General features: G+C 43.4%; 1 protein-coding gene across 1 annotated transcript in view; it reads right to left on the bottom strand.

Annotated features, from left to right (window-relative positions):
- LOC112430924 (uncharacterized) overlaps positions 1-19,651 on the bottom strand; it is a 193,813-nt gene that overhangs the window by 21,329 nt on the left and 152,833 nt on the right. The gene's annotated exons all lie outside the window — the stretch shown is intronic.

Genomic DNA, 19,651 nt, shown 5'->3' with positions numbered 1-19,651 from the left:
ACTTGGTAGCGCAGTTAAGGGCAGATAATGAGCAATTGCGCCAGGATGGGGGCGCTGTGCTCGAGTCTGGTGGTGGGGCCGCGTCGTCCTCTTTCGTACCATCTGGTTGCATACCAAATGTTGGTAGCCAGGCCGCCGTTACAGAGCGTCTGGTGGTGGTGATTAGGGACCGTAAATGTCCCATGTTCAATGGTAGAACGGGCATCAATATAGCTGAATGGGTCGAAGAGGTTCAAGCATGCATGCGTGCCCGGCACCTGTCTGTTGCTGATCAAGCTTTCTTTATTTTTGACCATTTAGAGGGAGAAGCAAGGGAGGAGATCAAATTTCGCCCTAATTTAGAGCGAGGGGATCCTGCTCGGGTGTTGACCATTTTAAAGGAACTGTATGGCAATGCACAGTCCTATGTCACTCTGCAGCAGGCTTTCTTTTCGAGGAGACAGCGGGAGGGAGAGACTTTGCAGGAGTTTTCCTTAGCGCTAATGGCTCTGATGGAGCAAGTAAAACAAAGTGCACCTGATGGTATGCGTAACGCAGAGGTGTTGCTCCAAGACCAATTTGTAGAACATGTTGTTGATAGTGCTCTCTGCAGAGAGCTTAAACAATACGTTCGCCGTGTGCCTACTGCCACCTTGTTAGAGGTGCGCGGGGAAGCAATTAGATGGGAAAGAGAAGGATTTTCAGGCGGTGTTTGCGACCGTGGCTATTCTCAACCATCGGCATATGGTTTCCAGTGTGGAGTGCACACTAGCCCTAGGTTCGCTCCTGTTGGTACACCCGAGTCCGAGTGGCGTGAGCTAAAGGAACTCCTAAAGCGCCAAAAAGAGCAGTTAAATCAGCTCACTGAGACAGTGGTTTCTTTACAGAACCCCCGAAGAAGTGTTCGGCCTTCACGGGCTGGCTCGGTGATTTGACGCCGGTGTCAGCAGCCAGGACACTTTGCTAGGGAGTGCACTGGGGAGTGGGCTTCACGCCGCCCTAGAGCAGGTTCTGATTCAGGCCCTCCTTATGCCGCAGTTGGCAATCATCTTCCCGCTACCCAGTCGGAAAACTAGCGTCCTCTGAGCTCCAGAGTCACAGTTCAGGTGGGGAGTTCACTGGCTCACAGAAAGATAGGATTGGCAGGCTAATTTAATCGTGTCCAAAGATGGATGTGCTGATTAGTGGGGTAACTGTCCCTTGTTTGTTGGATACTGGGTCCATGGTTTCCACCATCACAGAAAGTTTCTTTTTGGCACATTTTGACCCTTGGGGACAAGAACGCCTTCAGTCATGCCATTGGCTACAGCTTCGGGCTGCCAATGGCCATCCCTTACATTGGCTATTTGGAGCTCAGCGTACTCCTGTGTGGCAAGGAAATTCCCTTTTGTGGAATCCTTATAGTGAAGGACCCTCCTGGGGCTACGCCCTCTGTCCCTAGCATCTTAGGAATGAACGTAATCCGCCGCTGTTATCAAGAACTGTTTGGGGCTTTCGGTGGCTCCTTGTTTAATTCTCCTTCTGTGTCACAGGCACCGAGACCAGTTTTGGAGGCCTTACATCAGTGTCACCAGTCTGCAGCCCAAGCCCCAGAGGACCCTGTCGGTACCGTTAAGGTACAGGGCCCGCGGGCCGCGCGGATACCTGGTGGTGTCATGCAACTTGTGGCCACTACCTGTTTTCAGCAGTTGTCAGGTCAGGCTGTGCTTTTTGAGCCTTCTGAGTCCGGGTTGCCAGTTGGGTTGCTGGCCTCTCCTTGTTTGGTCCAGGTGGATAAGGGCGTTGCCTACATCCCTGTTCTCCACCCGTGGACCCGTTTGGGAGTGATAAGCAAAGCTACTGTTGTTAGCCTCCCTGCCGGTGTTAGCGAGGAACACTCTTTTCCCGTTACCGTTTCCTCCCATACAACCAGCAGTCCTGCTCAAGAGATGGTGGATACGATTGACCTGTCTGCTCTCGCTGAGGCAGAGCAACATGAGGTACGGTTACTTTTGCAGAAGTACTGCTCTGTTTTCTCCACTTATGAGGGAGACTTGGGCTGCACAAACCTCATTTCGCACGACATACCGCTGCTCGATGACACACCTGTTCGGCAGAGGTACAGGCGAATTCCTCTTAATGATTATGAGGCTGTCAGGGCCCATATCAACCAGCTACTGGAGGCCCAGGTAATTAGGGAAAGTAGCAGTCCTTATGTCAGTGCGCCCCAGGGTGGCTGTGGCTATAATGTAGCTTGCCATCACCAGTGTGTGAATGTGTGTGTGAATGGGTGGATGACTGGATATGTAAAGCGCTTTGGGGTCCTTAGGGACTAGTAAAGCGCTATATAAATCCAGGCCATTTACCATTTACCATCTTATGGCTCTCCCATCGTGTTGGTCCACAAGAAGGATGGAAGCCTCCGTCTGTGCGTTGACTATCGTTTGCTGAATAGCAAAACAAGGAAGGACGCCTTCCCCTTACCTCGCATCGAGGAAAGTCTGGATGCCCTAGCTGGCGCATGCTGATTTTCTACCATCGACCTGGCCAGCGGGTACAACCAGGTGCCAGTTTCTGAGCAGGATAAGCCCAAGACCGCTTTTTGCACGCCGTTTGGCCTGTTCGAGTGGAATCGTATGCCATTCGGGCTGTACAATGCTCCTGGTACCTTCCAGCGCCCAATGCAGAGGATGTTCGGGGATCAGCAGTGCCAGTCATTACTGCTGTACCTAGACGACATCATTGTGTTCTCCTTGTCTGTCTCTCAGCACCTGCAACGGCTAGAGATGGTGATGGCAAGGCTGCAGCAACAGGGGCTCAAGGCTAAGTTAGAAAAGTGTGCCTTTTTCCAGCAGAAGGTTAACTACTTGGGCCATGTAATCTCCTGTGAGGGTGTCAGTAGCCAAATGGCAGTGTCCTCGTTCCGTGTCAGAGTTGCGATCCTTTTTGGGTTTCGCCAGCTATTACCGGCGCTTTGTGGAGGGGTTTGCTGCGTTGGCGGCTCCCCTGCATCAAGTGGTGGCTAAATCGGCTGGCACAAATACAAAGAAGGGCTCGGGACAGAGTTTGAGTGCTATTTGGACCCCTCGGTGTGAGGAGAGCTTTGAGGCCCTGAAAGCAAAGCTTGTATCTGCACCTGTGCTAGCATATGCTGACTTTACCCGCCCATTTATCTTGGAGATTGACGCCAGCCACAGTGGTTTGGGTGCAGTTCTCTCCCAAGATGTAGAAGGTGTTGTTAGGCCAGTGGCTTATGCTAGTCGAGGTCTTCGGCCACATGAGCGCAATATGGACAATTACAGCTCCATGAAGCTGAAGTTTCTTGCGCTCAAGTGGGCCATGGCCGAGAAGTTCCGGGAGTACCTGCTGGGGCAGAAGTGTGTGGTTTACACCGATAACAATCCACTTAGTTACCTCTCTTCAGCTAAGCTGGGTGCCACCGAGCAGAGGTGGGCCTCCCAGCTGGCGGCATTCAATTTTGAGATCAAGTATCGCTCAGGCCGCAGTAATAGGAATGCTGATGCTCTCTCTCGACAGTATGAGATGAGCTCCAGCTTGGCAGAGGGTGTGTTGCCTGGGACTTGTGTCCCAACTTCACTTCAGCAGGCTCAGTGTCCAGCCGTTTTGCCCTCCGTTACTCAGTTGGAGATTGGCAATGCAAAGGATAGTAAAAACCATGTGGACTGTATCAGTTTCTGTAGTGACCTCATCCAATTTGCCCAACAAGTACACTAAAGGGGAGGTTGGAATTTTACATTTCAGACACTTTGATAAGTCTTCACATATCCCGCTCCAAAACTTCTGCACTGGTGGACAGAACCAAAGGTCGTGGATGTAATTGTCTGGTGTATTGTCTTGACAGTGTGAGCAGTTGTTGGAAGATGTAAAGCCCATCTTGAACATCCGATGACCTGTATAGTGCACTCTATGCAGTATTTTGTATTGTATTAATTGCAGACTGGGATTTCATCAATTTAAATCTTTAAATCAATTAAAAAACCCTAACCCTTTCTGCTGAAGTTGCCTAAGAGAACTTATATCATAAACCATCAAAGGAAAAATTCGATATATTCCTTGATATTTGGAAATACGTGAAATCTAAACTAAATAGACTGTAAATTGATATGTTTACTGTAAAGTAACATAAACAAACTGAAGATGTGAACATACACACGGGTTCAATTGTTGTTGTTCAATTACAGTCCATCTGTCCGCCGATGTCGAGCAGTCAGTATTCTAGCTCTCTTCATGACAACACAGACACAGGTCGGTTCTTTGAAACGGGCGTTTATTACTTGGGCCTTCTCTCCTCAGCTTCACCATCACCAGTACGCCGATACGCCATTACGCCAATACGCCGTGAGAACTGGTCACGAGCGAACAGTACAAACCAATTAGCAACTTTACAGTACACATATTAAGTCCAAACACAAATAAAACATTTCTCAAATGACAAATACCTCGTTGGCTGCTTGTCCTGAAAAGAGGTCCTTAAGTCCTTGTATTGCCCTTTCTTTTAGTAAACCTTTAGCTTAAAATCGCTTCATGAGAGACATCTGCTCCCTCGCAGTCCATGAAAAGTCTCGTGTGCTCTCGTTAAGGGTATTCTCACGAGACACTAGCTCTTACACCTTACACATGTACATTTCAAAAAAGACATTTAAACACGAACTATATATATTCATGAAATTATGTAACTTATTATAAATCAGTCATCTACATCATGAAATCCACACAGAACATTTTAACAGCATTTACACTCCCACCAAAATCACTCATTGACTTAAAATGAGAGATTTTCCTCAATGAAAATTATAAGGAAGTGATGTGTGAGTGTACATTAAAGTTTAGGTCATTTAGCTTTACGTGTGTTTTAGGTGGCCTCAAGTAATGTAACTACTTTGTGAACAGGCCTCTCAAGGTAAACTGATTTAGTGATTGGTTTTCCCTTATCAAAGGTAGTGTCACTGAGCAGAAGCTTTAGCTTTCGTACCTTGCCATCTGCGCTGGGCAGGGCTTCCACAACCCTTGGTGCACTGTCATCCTTTAATATTACAATGTCATCTGCTTGCAAGTTTCGTGACAGCTTCTGCCATTTCTGTCGTTGTTGGAAGTTTAGCAGGTATTCTCGTTTCCATCGTTGCCAAAATTCATTGGCCAAAACCTGCACTCTTCTCCACCTTTTGTGCAGATAGAGGTCTTCTTTGCAGAATTGTCCAGGGGGTGGCAGAATTACAGATGATTTCATGGTTAGAATGTGGTTGGGAGTGAGGGGTTCCGGACCAGTAGGATCATGAAGATGCTTGCTGTGAAACTAATAAATATATGTACAATATATAATAGTGTATGCATTTCTGGATGTGTATACTAAATATTATCCTACGTGTGTGTGTGTGTGTGTGTGTGTGTGTGTGTGTGTATACACATTTTTACAAATTAAATGGTAAAAAATAAATAAATAATAATAATAATAATAAATAAATATATAAAAATATACAGAGTTGAATATGTGCAAAACAAGTGGCATTTATATACAGTGTGGAGTGCATAGTGTTGCAGTTCCCGTAGTGAAGCTGAGGTGTCTATGAAGTGTTCAGCAGTCTGATGGCCTGATGGAAAAAGCTGTCTCTCAGTCTGCTGGTACGGGACCGGATGCTGCAGAACCTCCTTCCTGATGGAAGTAGTCTGAACAGTTTATGGCTGGGGTGACTGGAGTCCTTGATGATCCTCCCCGCTTTCCTCAGGCAGCGCTTCCTGTAGATGTCTTGGAGGGAGGGAAGCTCACCTCCAATTATCCGTTCAGAGCACCGCACTACTCGCTGGAGAGCTTTGCAGTTGTAGGCGGTGCTGTTGCCATACCAGGTGGTGATGCATCCAGTGAGGATGCTCTCAATGGCACAGTGATAGAAGGTCCTGAGGATGCGGGGGCATCTTTTGACAGAGTGGCTGCTAGAGTGGGTAGAACTACATCCTTGACGAGACAGTGGTCTAGAAACAGAACCTGTTGAGCCTAGAACAGATCCAGCATCAGGCCAAGACTCTTCATCTTTATCTGCTTCATGACCTTTAAGCTGTCTCTCTGCTCTTTGAATAATAAATTCTGAGAATGACATGCATGTATCAACCCTGCGCCGCAGGTCTGGTTCAGGGGTTTGCGCTTGACGCAGCTCCTCATAAACTACCTTTACATCAGAACAGGTGCTTTTGATGTTCTCAATAAGCTCAGTTAACTCATCCTTAGAAGCATCACCACTTAATAACTCTTTGCCTATTCGTGCATGACACCTCCACTTCTCATAGATGATTTTGTATTTGCGTTGAATGTGTTTCAGTCTCTCATCTTGGTATGCTCTTCCCCTTTCTGTTAGGGTACGCGCCCTCTCACTTCTTCGAAGCCCCTCTAGTTCTGCTGCAGATTCAGTGCCAGTAGCTTTAGCTTGAGCGGATTGTTCAGCATCTTTATGGCAGGTCTCTCTGCTTATGTTAGACATGTTGAGATTATAGCTGTGTGATTGTGCAGCTATTAAACTTCAACTAGATTTCTTCTGGACTATGTGTAAGTGAAAGTTGCAATAAACTTAATTTGAATAGCCAGTAAGGTTGATAAATGTATGTATGAGTCTTCCAACACACTGTTGACTTCAATACTGAACTTAAGTTTCAAACAGACAAGAACAACAAAAATTACCCTATCACAAATATACAATAACAGTGTAAATGTACTTAGAAATACCTTAAATCCTTATCATTTACATTACTAAAGGTTTTCAAGTTTTCACATCAGCATAGTACCCCTTTAAAATTCACATACAGTGGGGCAAAAAAGTATTTAGTCAGCCACCGATTGTGCAAGTTCCCCCACCTAAAATGATGACAGAGGTCAGTAATTTGCACCAGAGGTACACTTCAACTGTGAGAGACAGAATGTGAAAAAAAAATCCATGAATTCACATGGTAGGATTTGTAAAGAATTTATTCGTAAATCAGGGTGGAAAATAAGTATTTGGTCAATAACAAAAATACAACTCAATACTTTGTAACATAACCTTTGTTGGCAATAACAGAGGTCAAACGTTTACTACAGGTCTTTACCAGGTTTGCACACACAGTAGCTGGTAATTTGGCCCATTCCTCCATGCAGATCTTCTCGAGAGCAGTGATGTTTTGGGGCTGTCACCGAGCAACACAGACTTTCAACTCCCGCCACAGATTTTCTATGGGGTTGAGGTCTGGAGACTGGCTAGGCCACTCCAGGACTTTCAAATGCTTCTTACGGAGCCACTCCTTTGTTGCCTCGGCGGTGTGTTTTGGATCATTGTCATGTTGGAAGACCCAGCCTCGTTTCATCTTCAAAGTTCTCACTGATGGAAGGAGGTTTTGGCTCAAAATCTCACCATACATGGCCCCATTCATTCTGTCCTTAACACGGATCAGTCGTCCTGTCCCCTTGGCAGAAAAACAGCCCCATAGCATGATGTTTCCACCCCCATGCTTCACAGTAGGTATGGTGTTCTTGGGATGCAACTCAGTATTCTTCTTCCTCCAAACACGACGAGTTGAGTTTATACCAAAAAGTTCTACTTTGGTTTCATCTGACCACATGACATTCTCCCAATCCTCTGCTGTATCATCCATGTGCTCTCTGGCAAACTTCAGACAGGCCTGGACATTGTTAAGGTTCAAAATATTGGGGATGGAGACAAGAAAAAAAACCACAATAACAACACTGGTCCGGCCGGGTTGAGTCAAACGATGATTTAATGATCACACACGTGGGAGATGGACACTGATGCAGACAGCCTCAAAATCTCAAAATGGTGGAGCATTGCTCAAACTTTTATAACCTCTGGTGCCTCCACCTTATCATAAAAAGCCTAAACATTCACATGCTCTCTCTCACACAGCGCCTAAGCTACGACCTTGGCTCCCTGTTTATCTGCTCCTGCTGAAATGGGGCAGAAAACTCCAGCACACTCTGTTCTCTTCTACTCAGACAAATTAGACAATAACCTTCTGCGAACAGTATTTCTTATAACTCAGCAATATAATGCATCATAAAACAATATCATTCATTCACAACAAGTCAGCAATTTAATGTAATGCAAATCAGTTTAACTAATGCAATAGTTATCAGCTTCTTCTAATTCAGGAGAATAATGCAAACTAAAACTACATAATAATTCACAATCTTTAATTAGGGGTATAACATGGCATAAAATAATATCATAATTTTACAATTCCCCCTGATGAGGTCATTAGAATAATGACCTCACAAACACCCTGTAGCCCAGTGTGGCCAGGTTCATCTCTTCTCACTCCTGAGGTCCTTTGTCCCCCTGAGGGGCAAACCATATGTAAGATGACCTCTGTGTTTGCGCAAGTCAGGTGCAAGACAAACTATTACTACAAGGATAGCAGGTCCAGATGACACTCCCCTGTTCTCCCACAGCTTTATTTGGTGTTCCCTGATACCATTCAGACGTAGACTAGAACCTCTGTCCGAAGAGCTCTTAACCTTTATTTTATTGCTGCAGCTACCAGTGTCGTCCAGTTGGGTGATCCTCTGCTCTTAATTCCTCAACCTTAGGGGTTAGACAACCCTTCAGTCGTAACACAGATCAGGGGATTATTCTGCTCCGATTTCAAACAACGATCTGTGTATTCTCCAGAAAAAGGAACAGGAAGGTGTCCCCTTTTTGCCCAAAAGCCTCTCGAACTTCGTTGGTCTGGTGTTCCCGGATTTCCGCCAACCCCTTCATGGTTATTGCTGTGTTTATGGGATCCATCCTTTTGTGGTGACTAGCTGGAGCCCAAACGCCATGACCCTTGGACCCAGTTGATGTCTCGGCAGTCACTGTGCCTGACTCTGCTACGGAGGATCCTCGCATCTCTGTGACCTCGTCTGGTGTCTGTTCCTTCCTCTGTAAGAGACAGAAAACCAAAACACCTCTCTTCCTAACCCTAATAATCTAATGTTCTTATCTACTGACCTTCTAGTGATTCAGAATTGGTCTAAAACATTCAGAATGTCCCAGGGACTTATTCTAATCATATCTTATGTGTGTGTAAGCAGTGTTTGCATTTAGCCCTCCGCACTCAAGGCATTTCTTACACTTTATCAGTCCGGACAGTCACGCCGAACGAAGCTTCTGACCTTCAAAAGGCCGAGTGCCAACTCGTTATAAGCACATTTGCAAGGTGTGTCTGAAAATTATTGAAACCCCTCTTTTTAACAAAAGACAAAAAATTAACAAATCTTCTAAACGCTATTCAGTTCATTTCAATGAGTAATGATTAAACATGAAAGTGATAGTTTATGCTTTTTCACTGATTCTCTAAAAGGTCCGTCTTCTCGGACCGCTATTAGCTTAAGCTTTACCATTCCTAAATTATTAAAGACACAAATGAAGTTATAAAATATTCAAATAATCCTTGTTTGATGTTAAAGCTCAACCTTCCCCCCCCTTTTTTTGACACATTCCAATGTGTCAAATCAACGGAGCTAGAACATTCAAAAAAGTTAGGCAGCTACAAAGTTTCCCAGACTCTTAAGGTGATCCGCGTGTAACGTTCTGACTCAGGTATTTAATATTTTAATGAATCTCGTTTAATTAACTGCCACTATTTAAACTAACCTTAAAGACATAATTTAAGAAAAGACCACAAAGAATAACATGATATCAGTGTTTTGTAAGCGCGTGCGGCCTTCTATGCTCGAAGCCTTTCCCCTCAATAGATCAGTCAGACATTCGCGCTGACTGTAGCTTTTAACCCTTATTAACTTGAGCACAACTCTACAATGAGCAACAAGTTGCAATATGTATAAAAATGATCATGGTTACACTTGCAATGAAAAATTATATCATTATCCTAACACCTGTAAATAGAAGATTCATCAGAAGTTATAACAATCACAGGAACACAGATGTTAGTATAAGGTCAAAAGCTTCAATAAATGATCATCGATGCAATGCTTGTTGCATGATTCTCATACAATAATAATGCTGACATTGAAAATAACAGTATAACACCCCCTTTTGTCCCCTTACTGACCACAGCAGGGGGATCTTAGTTTTGAATCAGCCATGAATCCAGCTCACCTGATTCATCAGTGAGCTCCACCATCACTGGCGTCTGACAGGGTGGCGCTGCATACTCTTCCTTTAATATCACTATTTTCAACCTGTTAATGAGAGTGTTTAAACCTGAAGTCGACTACGTCCACAACAAGTCAATACAGCTGTAAATGAGGCCAATTATCAATCTATTACCAATCAATAACAACAGATAACTTCTATTTTATGCATGCTTTTAATCAACCACTCACCCAGAGGATCTCCAATCCCAGGAAATGCCTTCTCCTCCTTTAATGAGTCTGTCCTCCTTCCATGCCCTGGTAACTGGTCCATCCAGAGCCATATGATCTCAAATATACATACAACAAGCCAAACCACACCTTGGTCACACCAACCCCTTTCCACCCCCAAGATGTCCAATGCCATCCTAGTATGGACTGTCAAAAGTGGCTTTAACGCTGACTGTTCTGACAATCCATTTTATAACGTTCCTGGTCAGATTTGCCAATCTCTGCACCAGAGTTTTAAACGTTTCGCCATTTTCATTAGGTTTTATCTTTTATTTAGTTTCGACTCCAGATTTTCAATTTTTTGCCAGTTGTAATTAGTTTTTACCAATTCTTTGCTAGTTTAGTCTAGTTTTTATTTTCTGAAAATCCTTAGTTTCAATTTAGTTTTATTTGTGTTTTGCAAAAGTTAAGTGTAACAAAATCTCAGTTGCATCATATCAGTCATGCTCTTCTAATTATCCTTGGGTGTTGAGACTAATAACTATTAACTCTTGCCGCACCGAGTGTTCCTAATTTTGGTTAAAGTTAATTGATAACCTTTTGAAGGCGATTGTTTCACACCTTTATTTAGATGTCCCAGTCCTGTTATCTCGGGATACATCACGCTGCCTTATCTGGGGTTAGCTATTTTCTTGGGATGCGAGTTAAGTGGGTGAGCTCTTCAACGAGGGGGAGCGTGCTCCCCCTGATGAGGTCTTCTAAGTAAGCTAGGTTAACCTTCTTGTGTGAGCTTTTCAAGTGCACTTTTAAAGTTTGTGGGATTTTTTGTTTTATAAATGTCCCTCAAGACCCCCTGATGACCCAGTAATTCATTTTTGCGCACTGTAGTACACATTTAGTTTTTTGCTTGTAGCTCTCATACTCTACTTGCCACTCCTCTAAGTCCTGATGTTTCTTAGAGAGGACAACAGAACCTTTAAAATTATATCCCATATGTGGGGGTGTGGCCTTGCCAATTGTTTTTCCCACCTTTTCAAAATGGCTGGCGTGCCCACAAGCACATTTTATGGAAGAAAGAAAGGTAAGCTTGATATTTACAATTAAAATGTTTTGTTAAACTCAGATTTTTATTTTATTCAAAAAATAAACATCTGGTAAATAATTTCAGGGGTCTTTAAGAATTAGGCTCATTTACTTTCACAGGGAACATGACTAATTTATTAATGTGTGCTCTACACATTGGGACTTTATATTTATATTTATTTCACTTTTTCCTAATACCCAACTTTTGACAAAGGCGGAGAGAATTCTTAACACAATTATTAAGGGAGATTCAAACATAGATTTTTCAAAATATGAGAGGGTCAGGACCCACTAAAAGCCACACAAAGATTATCGAGATGCAGTGGCAGATGTAATAGAGAAAGACACAGGGCCACCTGAAATCTGTCGTCCTATCTGGTGCAAAACCAACATGTAGTAGAATCTGGAATTTTGATTTTGAGTTAAAAATAAAATATGGGTAAAATGCAGAAATGTTTTCCAGTAAAGTAAAAAATAAGAGTCGCAATTATAGTTGAATCCATAACACCTAATTGTTCCTACGAGATCACGTCGTTGCTGAGAGTTATCAGTGATCTCAACGTGTGAAAAGAACTCACAGTATCTGGGGTTTAAGCTCCTCTTGGCTGAGAAACCTGGGACAAACATGTGAACAAGACCTGAATAATATCAGTAATGAAGACTTCTCTCCAAAGATCAATAAAAGGAAGCCCCCATCTGATGAGAGTCTAAAATAATATCATAATTTTACAACATGCACTGGCTTCAGCAGCGGAACACGTCTGGCACTGCGGGATTTGATTCCCTGCCGTTGTAGTGTGTTACTGATGGTGACCTTTGTTACTTTGGTCCCAGCTCTCTGCAGGTCATTCACCAGGTCCCCCCATGTGGTTCTGGGATCTTTGCTCACCGTTCTCATGATCATTTTGACCCCACGGGATGAGATCTTGTGTGGAGCCCCAGATCGTGGGAGATTATCAGTGGTCTTGTATGTCTTCCATTTTCTGATGATTGCTCCCACAGTTGATTTTTTCACACCAAGCTGCTTGCCTATTGTAGATTCACTCTTCCCAGTCTGGTGCAGGTCTACAATACTTTTCCTGGTGTCCTTCGAAAGCTCTTTGGTCTTGGCCATGGCGGAGTTTGGAGTCTGACTGTTTGAGGCTGTGGACAGGTGTCTTTTATACAGATGATGAGTTCAAACAGGTGCCATTCATACAGGTAACGAGTGGGGGACAGAAAAGCGTCTTACAGAAGACGTTACAGGTCTGTGAAAGCCAGAGATTTTCCATGTTTGAGGTGACCAAATACTTATTTTCCACCCTAATTTACGAATAAATTCTTTACAAATCCTACCATGTGAATTCATGGATTTTTTTTTTTCACATTCTGTCTCTCACAGTTGAAATTCAAATTCAAATTCAAATTTTTATTTGTCACATACACAGTCATACACAGTACGATATGTAGTGAAATGCTTGGACAACTGCTCGTGACCTAAAGAAAACAAAAAAGGAAAAGGCTATGAATAAGATAGGAAATAAATATGAAAAATTAAAAAGGGTAAATTTAACTAGGAAGGAATAAAATATAAATTAAGGTTAAAAATGAAATAAAATGAAATAAGTGTACCTCTGGTGCAAATTACTGACCTCTGTCATCATTTTAAGTGGGGGAACTTGCACAATCGGTGGCTGACTAAATACTTTTTTGCCCCACTGTAAGGTGCCCTTTAAAACTCAGCAAATTTTGTATAACTCAAAATTACTCATAACCTGTGAGCTTGTTAAATATTTACTTGTTTGTTCTATAAACCTTGTGATGTACAACAACTATAAATGCAAACATATTGGATTAATCTCTACATTAAGCAAGCAAGATTAACAGATGAGTCCCTTAGTTGCAATTTCCACATTTAACCACTTCTCACACCACCTTAACTTCACTTTGTGGTAGAGCTTCTCCTGATTTTAAACGTGAAAATTAGCGCTTTAACTCAGTCTAACCACCGTTGCTTGTTAATGCTGTGCAGATATGCGTTATGCACTCTGCTTATCTGACGTGATGCACCGGATCCGCGTCGTTTCGTCATCCGCGGCGATCCTGTCCTCTCCTACCCGTGTTGAGCAGGCGAGTTCTCACTGTAGCTCTCTTCACAACAACACAGACACAGGTCAGTTCTTTGAAACGGGCGTTTATTACTTGGGCCTTCTCTCCTCAGCTTCACCATCACCAGTACGCCGATACGCCATTACGCCGTGAGAACTGGTCACGAGCGAACAGTACAAACCAATTAGCAACTTTACAGTACACATATTAAGTCCAAACACAAATAAAACATTTCTCAAATGACAAATACCTCGTTGGCTGCTTGTCCTGAAAAGAGGTCCTTAAGTCCTTGTATTGCCCTTTCTTTTAGTAAACCTTTAGCTTAAAATCGCTTCATGAGAGACATCTGCTCCCTCGCAGTCCATGAAAAGTCTCGTGTGCTCTCGTTAAGGGTATTCTCACGAGACACTCTTACACCTTACACATGTACATTTCAAAAAAGACATTTAAACACGAACTATATATATTCATGAAATTATGTAACTTATTATAAATCAGTCATCTACATCATGAAATCCACACAGAACATTTTAACAGCATTTACAAGTATAGAGCGTCCCCGCCTAAAGCTCGGATTCCTTTACTTATATATATTTTTAAAAAGTCTTATTGGCATCATAACCATAAAGACATTTTTAAGTGGCCAAAAAGGACTGAGTTAATGCAGGTACAACTAAAGTCATAAATATACTTAGAACACTGGTAATATTTGTCTTTTATAAAAATATTAGTTCTACAGTACTATACTACAGTCTGTAAGTACTTATACCACATAGGTAAACACATTACACATAAAAAAACATGTGGAAACATTGTTTTGGTGGAGGATGAGTTAACTTCTCTGCTGCCACCTGTTGGATCTTTACTCACACTGCCTCTCACACAGGTAACAGTCTTAAATACATACACATTTTTTATAATAGAGAAGAAGAAAATAAAATTAGATCTGTTAAAACTTTTTAAATGTTAAATTGTGATGAATAATGAGAAAAGAAAACATAACTGAAGGTCTAAGTACACTGTAGAGAAGTAATCTATAGAATTTACCCAATAAATCTGAGGTAACAATTCACATTGACTTTTTTGGGATAGATTTAATTCAATATATTGAATGAAAGCAAACGGAACACGTCTGCTTAGTGTTCCCTCGTCTCAGGCTTCCAGTCCTGTGCAGCTTCCTTGACTAACACTCCTGTATACAGGTAATCAGAATCAGAATCAGAATACTTTATTAATCCCTGGGGGAAATTATTTTTTGTTACAGTGCTCCATTTTAAACCAACATTAAGACAAGACAGACAATACACTAACTAAGAATAGTACAATATATACATATATACACATACATACGTCACTCATAAATAAATAGTTGGAAAAGAAAAGAAAAGAAACATGTGTAGTTGTAGCAAACAGTGTGTTAAGTGGATGCGTTGTACAGGGAGATGGCCACAGGCAGGAATGATTTCCTGTGTTGTTCAGTGGTGCTTTTCGGTAATCTCAGTCTCTCACTGAACGTGCTCCTGTGACTGACCAGCATGTCATGGAGTGGGTGGGAGGTGTTATCCAACATAGTCTTTATCTTGGACAGCATCCGCCTCTCCGACACCACCTTGAGGGTGTCAACACTGACCCCCTGGATTGAAACAGGGGTCAAGTGTTTCCTGGTCTTCCTGAAGTCCACGATCAGTTCCTTGGTCTTTGCCACGTTGAGCTGCAGATGATTCTGCTCACACCACGTGACAAAGGAGTCGACCACAGCCCGGTACTCTGTCTCATCATCCCTGCTGATGCATCCAACCACCGCAGAGTCATCAGAAAACTTCTGAAGATGGCAGGTCTCTGTGCAGTGGCTGAAGTCTGTGGTGTAGAGGGTGAAGAGGAAGGGGGAGAGGACAGTCCCCTGTGGTGCCCCTGTGTTGCTGATCACCTTGTCAGACACACACTGTGGGAGACGTACATATTGTGGTCTTCCTGTCAGGTAATCCAGGACACCAGAGAAGCATCCACCTGCATCGCTGCTAACTTATCACCCAGGAGGGTCGGCCTGATGGTGTTGAAAGCACTGGAAAAGTCAAAAAACATGACCCTCACAGTGCTCGCCGGCTGGTCCAGATGGGTGTAGACACGATTGAGCAGGTAGATGATGGCGTCCTCAGTTCCGAGACGAGGCTGATAAGCGAACTGAAGGGGATCCAGATGTGGTCTTACAATGGGTCGCAGCTGGTCCAGGATGAGCCTTTCCAGGGTCTTCATGATGTAGGAGGTCAGTGCCACGGGCCTGTAATCCTGGGGGCCACTGGGACGTGGTGTCTTTGGTACAGGGACGAGGCATGATGTCTTCCACATCACCGGAACCCTCTGCAGACTCAGACTCAGCATAAACAGTTTATGAAAGACTCCACACAGCTGGGGGGCACAGGTCTTGAGGACAAGGGGACTCACTCCGTCTGGTCCAGCAGACTTGCCTGAGTGAAGTCTCCTCATTTGCATCTCAACCTGGTATTGAGTGAAGGTGATGGGTGGGGGAGGGGTGTCAGGAATCTCACAGGAGGCAACATGTGAAGAGAGAGGCTGGCACAGTGGTGTGGCTCTGGATTCCAGGCTGACTACAGGTGAGGTTGTGGGGGTGGGAGCAGACACTGTGGTGTCGAATCTATTGAAAAACAGATTCAACTCATTGGCTCTATTCTCACCTCCCTCAGCTCCCCTGCTGTTGGTTGGCCTGAATCCAGTGATGGTCTTCATGCCCCTCCGGGGAGGATATAATATGTTGTTTGGTATATGTTTTGTAATGGCTCTGGTGAGGCCACAACTTGAAACACATCTATCAGTTTATTTCTGATCCAGAATCTTACACAATGACTGGGATTCATGACATAAATACTTCAGGCACACCATGGTAGATCAAGTATATACATGTGTAGATAAAGACAAAATGCTCTGTTGACCTTTTAGACACAGTTGATGCAACTCTTATCTGATCTAGGATCATTACACAAACAATCTGATTTAACACAAACACTGATTTAACCTCTTTATGGTTTTCCATCCATCCATTCGCTTCCGCTTATCCTTTTCAGGGTCGCAGGGGGCGCTGGAGCCTATCCCAGCTGTCATAGGGCGAGAGGCAGGGTACACCCTGGACAGTTCGCCAGTCTGTCGCAGGGCTAACACACAAGGACAGACAACCATTCACACTCATTCACACATTCACACCTAGTGGCAATTTGGATTATCCAATTAACCTATCCCCACAAGCTGCATGTCTTTGGACGGTGGGAGGAAGCCGGAGTACCCGGAGAGAACCCACGCCAACACGGGGAGAACATGCAAACTCCATACAGAAAGACCCCGGCCTGATGGTGGAATTGAACTCAATTCAATGCAATTTTTCTTTATTGTCCCACAAGGGGAAATTAGTTTAGCAGCAGGAGGATAAGAACAACAGAACAATACTATAAAACAATAATAACAATAATAATGATAGAAAATTCAAGGACAATTATTTGCCATTAAGGAGACAAGACGCAGTAGGGATAAAAGAGACCTGGAGTCTTTTAGTCCTCCTCGGAGGTACTCTAAAACGGCGGCCGGAAGGCAACAACTCAAACTCACTGTGAAGTGGATGGTTCACACAATTAATAATAGAATGAGCCTTTCTAAGCACGTTTCTATTGTAAATGGCCAAAAGTCCATCTTGCCAGCGCCCTGAAATTTTGCTAGCGGTTTTTACCAGAAGTCCCAACCGATTCTTATTCTTCACCGTCAGGTTACCAAACCAGGCAGCGATACAAAAAGACATCACAGATTCGATAAAACTTCTATAAAACAAAGACAACATCTCAGATGAGACATTAAAAGATCTCATTTTCCTTAAAAAGAACAGTCTTTGTTGAACTTCTTTAGTAGTGGCATCAGCATGAGATTCAAAACACAGTTTATGGTCAAGTACCACACCTAGATATTTATAACTCTCAACGATCCCAATATCGGCAGTTTTAATGATAGTGGGTGATGAGCTATAAGAGGACTTCCTAAAATCAATAATCATGTCTTTAGTTTTTGACACATTAAGTGAGAGGAAGGACTCATCACACCAATTCACAAAATCATCTACAACCTGTCCATGGCCTGACTCGTCCCCCACTAGAAGACTGACGATCACTGTGTTGTCAGCAAACTTCAGGATGTGTCTGTTTGTGAAATTGCTGCGACACTCATTTGTGTACAGAATGAACAGAAGGGGGGAGAGGCAGCAACCCTGGGGTGATCCAGTAGAGGAGGAGAGCACATCAGAAAAGACATGATTCACCCTCACACATTGTGACCTATTAGTCAGAAAGTCTGTCACCCAGCCGACCAGACTAGTGTCAAGCTTGAAATGATTGTAAAGCCTGTCAGCAAGTAAGAGGGGTTGAATTGTATTAAATGCCGATGAAAAGTCAGCAAATAATAATCTTGCATGGGTGTGGGGGGCCTCAAGATGCTTATACAAGACATGCAGGAGTGTGACAGCAGCGTCCTCCACACCTCTCCCTGCTCTATAAGCAAACTGGAAGGGGTCAAAATGGTGTTCAACCTGCATTAAAATCTCCTTCTTAATTATCTTCTCAAATGTCTTCATCACTAAAGAAGTCAGAGCCACAGGCCTAACATCATTCAGTGCCTTAGGAGAACTGCCCTTAGCAACAGGAACAATGATCGCATGTTTCCAAATCTTAGGTACTGTCTGTAGCTCTAAAGAAAGTGAGAAGATATAGTGAAAAATCCCACTCAGCTGATCAGCACAAGTTCTCAGTACCTGTCCACAGATGTTATCAGGTCCAGGACTCTTGCTTTTGGTGTGTCTGAAAAGATTAGCTACCCCTGTCTCATCAATACAAATAGATAAGATAAGATAAGATAAGATAACCTTTATTAGTCCCACACGTGGGAAATTTGTTTTGTCACAGCAGGAAGTGGACAGTGCAAAAGTTATGACGCAAAAATTAGAATACAATAAGAATAAATACAGTACACAGCTGTACAGAATAGAATAAAATAATATACTATATACAGTAGAATAAAATAGAATAAAAATATACAATAAGATAAAAATAGAATACGAATGCTATATACAACTGAGTAAAAATACAACGATGCCAGAAAAGATTATTGCACTTAGTGTTATTTCACATGTGTGGATGTGTGTGTTTGTTCAGTTAAAGTCTTTGTTGTGTAGTCTGACATCAGTGGGGAGGAAAGACCTGCGAAATCTCTCCGTCCCACACCGTGGGTGCCGCAGTCTCCCACTGAAGGAGCTGCTCAGTGCTGTCACAGTCTGCTGCATGGGGTGGGAGACGTTGTCCAACAGGGATGACAGCTTAGCCGCCATTCTCCTGTCACTCACCACCTCCACTGGGTCCAGAGGGCATCCTAGAACAGAGCTGGCCCTTCGGATCACCCTGTTCAGTCTCTTCCTGTCCCCAGCAGAGATGCTGCCGCCCCAGCAGACCACACCATAAAAGATAGCAGAAGCCACCACAGAGTCATAGAAGGGGGAGTGATAGTCCTTTCCCTCAGTGTGCTGGTCTGCCTAGAGCAGTCATAGTTCTCAAAACGAAGGTAAAAACTGTTAAGATCGTCTGCCAGATGTTTGTCAGAGGTAAACCCTTCTAGGGTAATGCTGCTTTTACCTTTCGTCTGTAACCCTGCCATTGTTTTCATACCAAGCCAAGCTCTTTTGAGGTTGTTACTACTGAGTTCTGCCTCAATCTTATTTCTATACCTCATCTTGGCAATCTTTATTGCAGCCCTCACCTCCTTCCTCAATATTCTCACAGTGGGAACGTCTCCCTCGTTAAAAGCAATTTTCCTTTTAAGAATCTGATCCTTAATATCTTTAGAGAGCCACGGTTTGTTATTAGGGAAAGTCTTAAATTCTCTGACTGGAACCACAGAGTCTTTGCAAAAAGAGATGTAGCTACACACCACATCGGTGAGTTCATCCAAATCAGAAGTGCTCTCTTGAAACAAGGACCAGTCAGTGCAATCAAAACACCCCTGAAGGGCAACACAACTGTCTTTTGTCCAGACATTAGTCCGCTTCACACAGGCCTTCTCCCTCCTAATCACAGATCTGTAAGCAGGGAGGAGGTGAATAACATTGTGATCCGAAGAACCTAGCGCAGGTCCGGCCACAGACTTGTATGCCCCCTTAATTGGTCCATAACACAA

Source organism: Maylandia zebra, linkage group LG3 (assembly GCF_041146795.1).
Source record: "Maylandia zebra isolate NMK-2024a linkage group LG3, Mzebra_GT3a, whole genome shotgun sequence".
Taxonomy (NCBI): Eukaryota; Metazoa; Chordata; class Actinopteri; order Cichliformes; family Cichlidae; genus Maylandia; species Maylandia zebra.
This window is presented reverse-complemented; position numbering and strand designations above follow the sequence as displayed.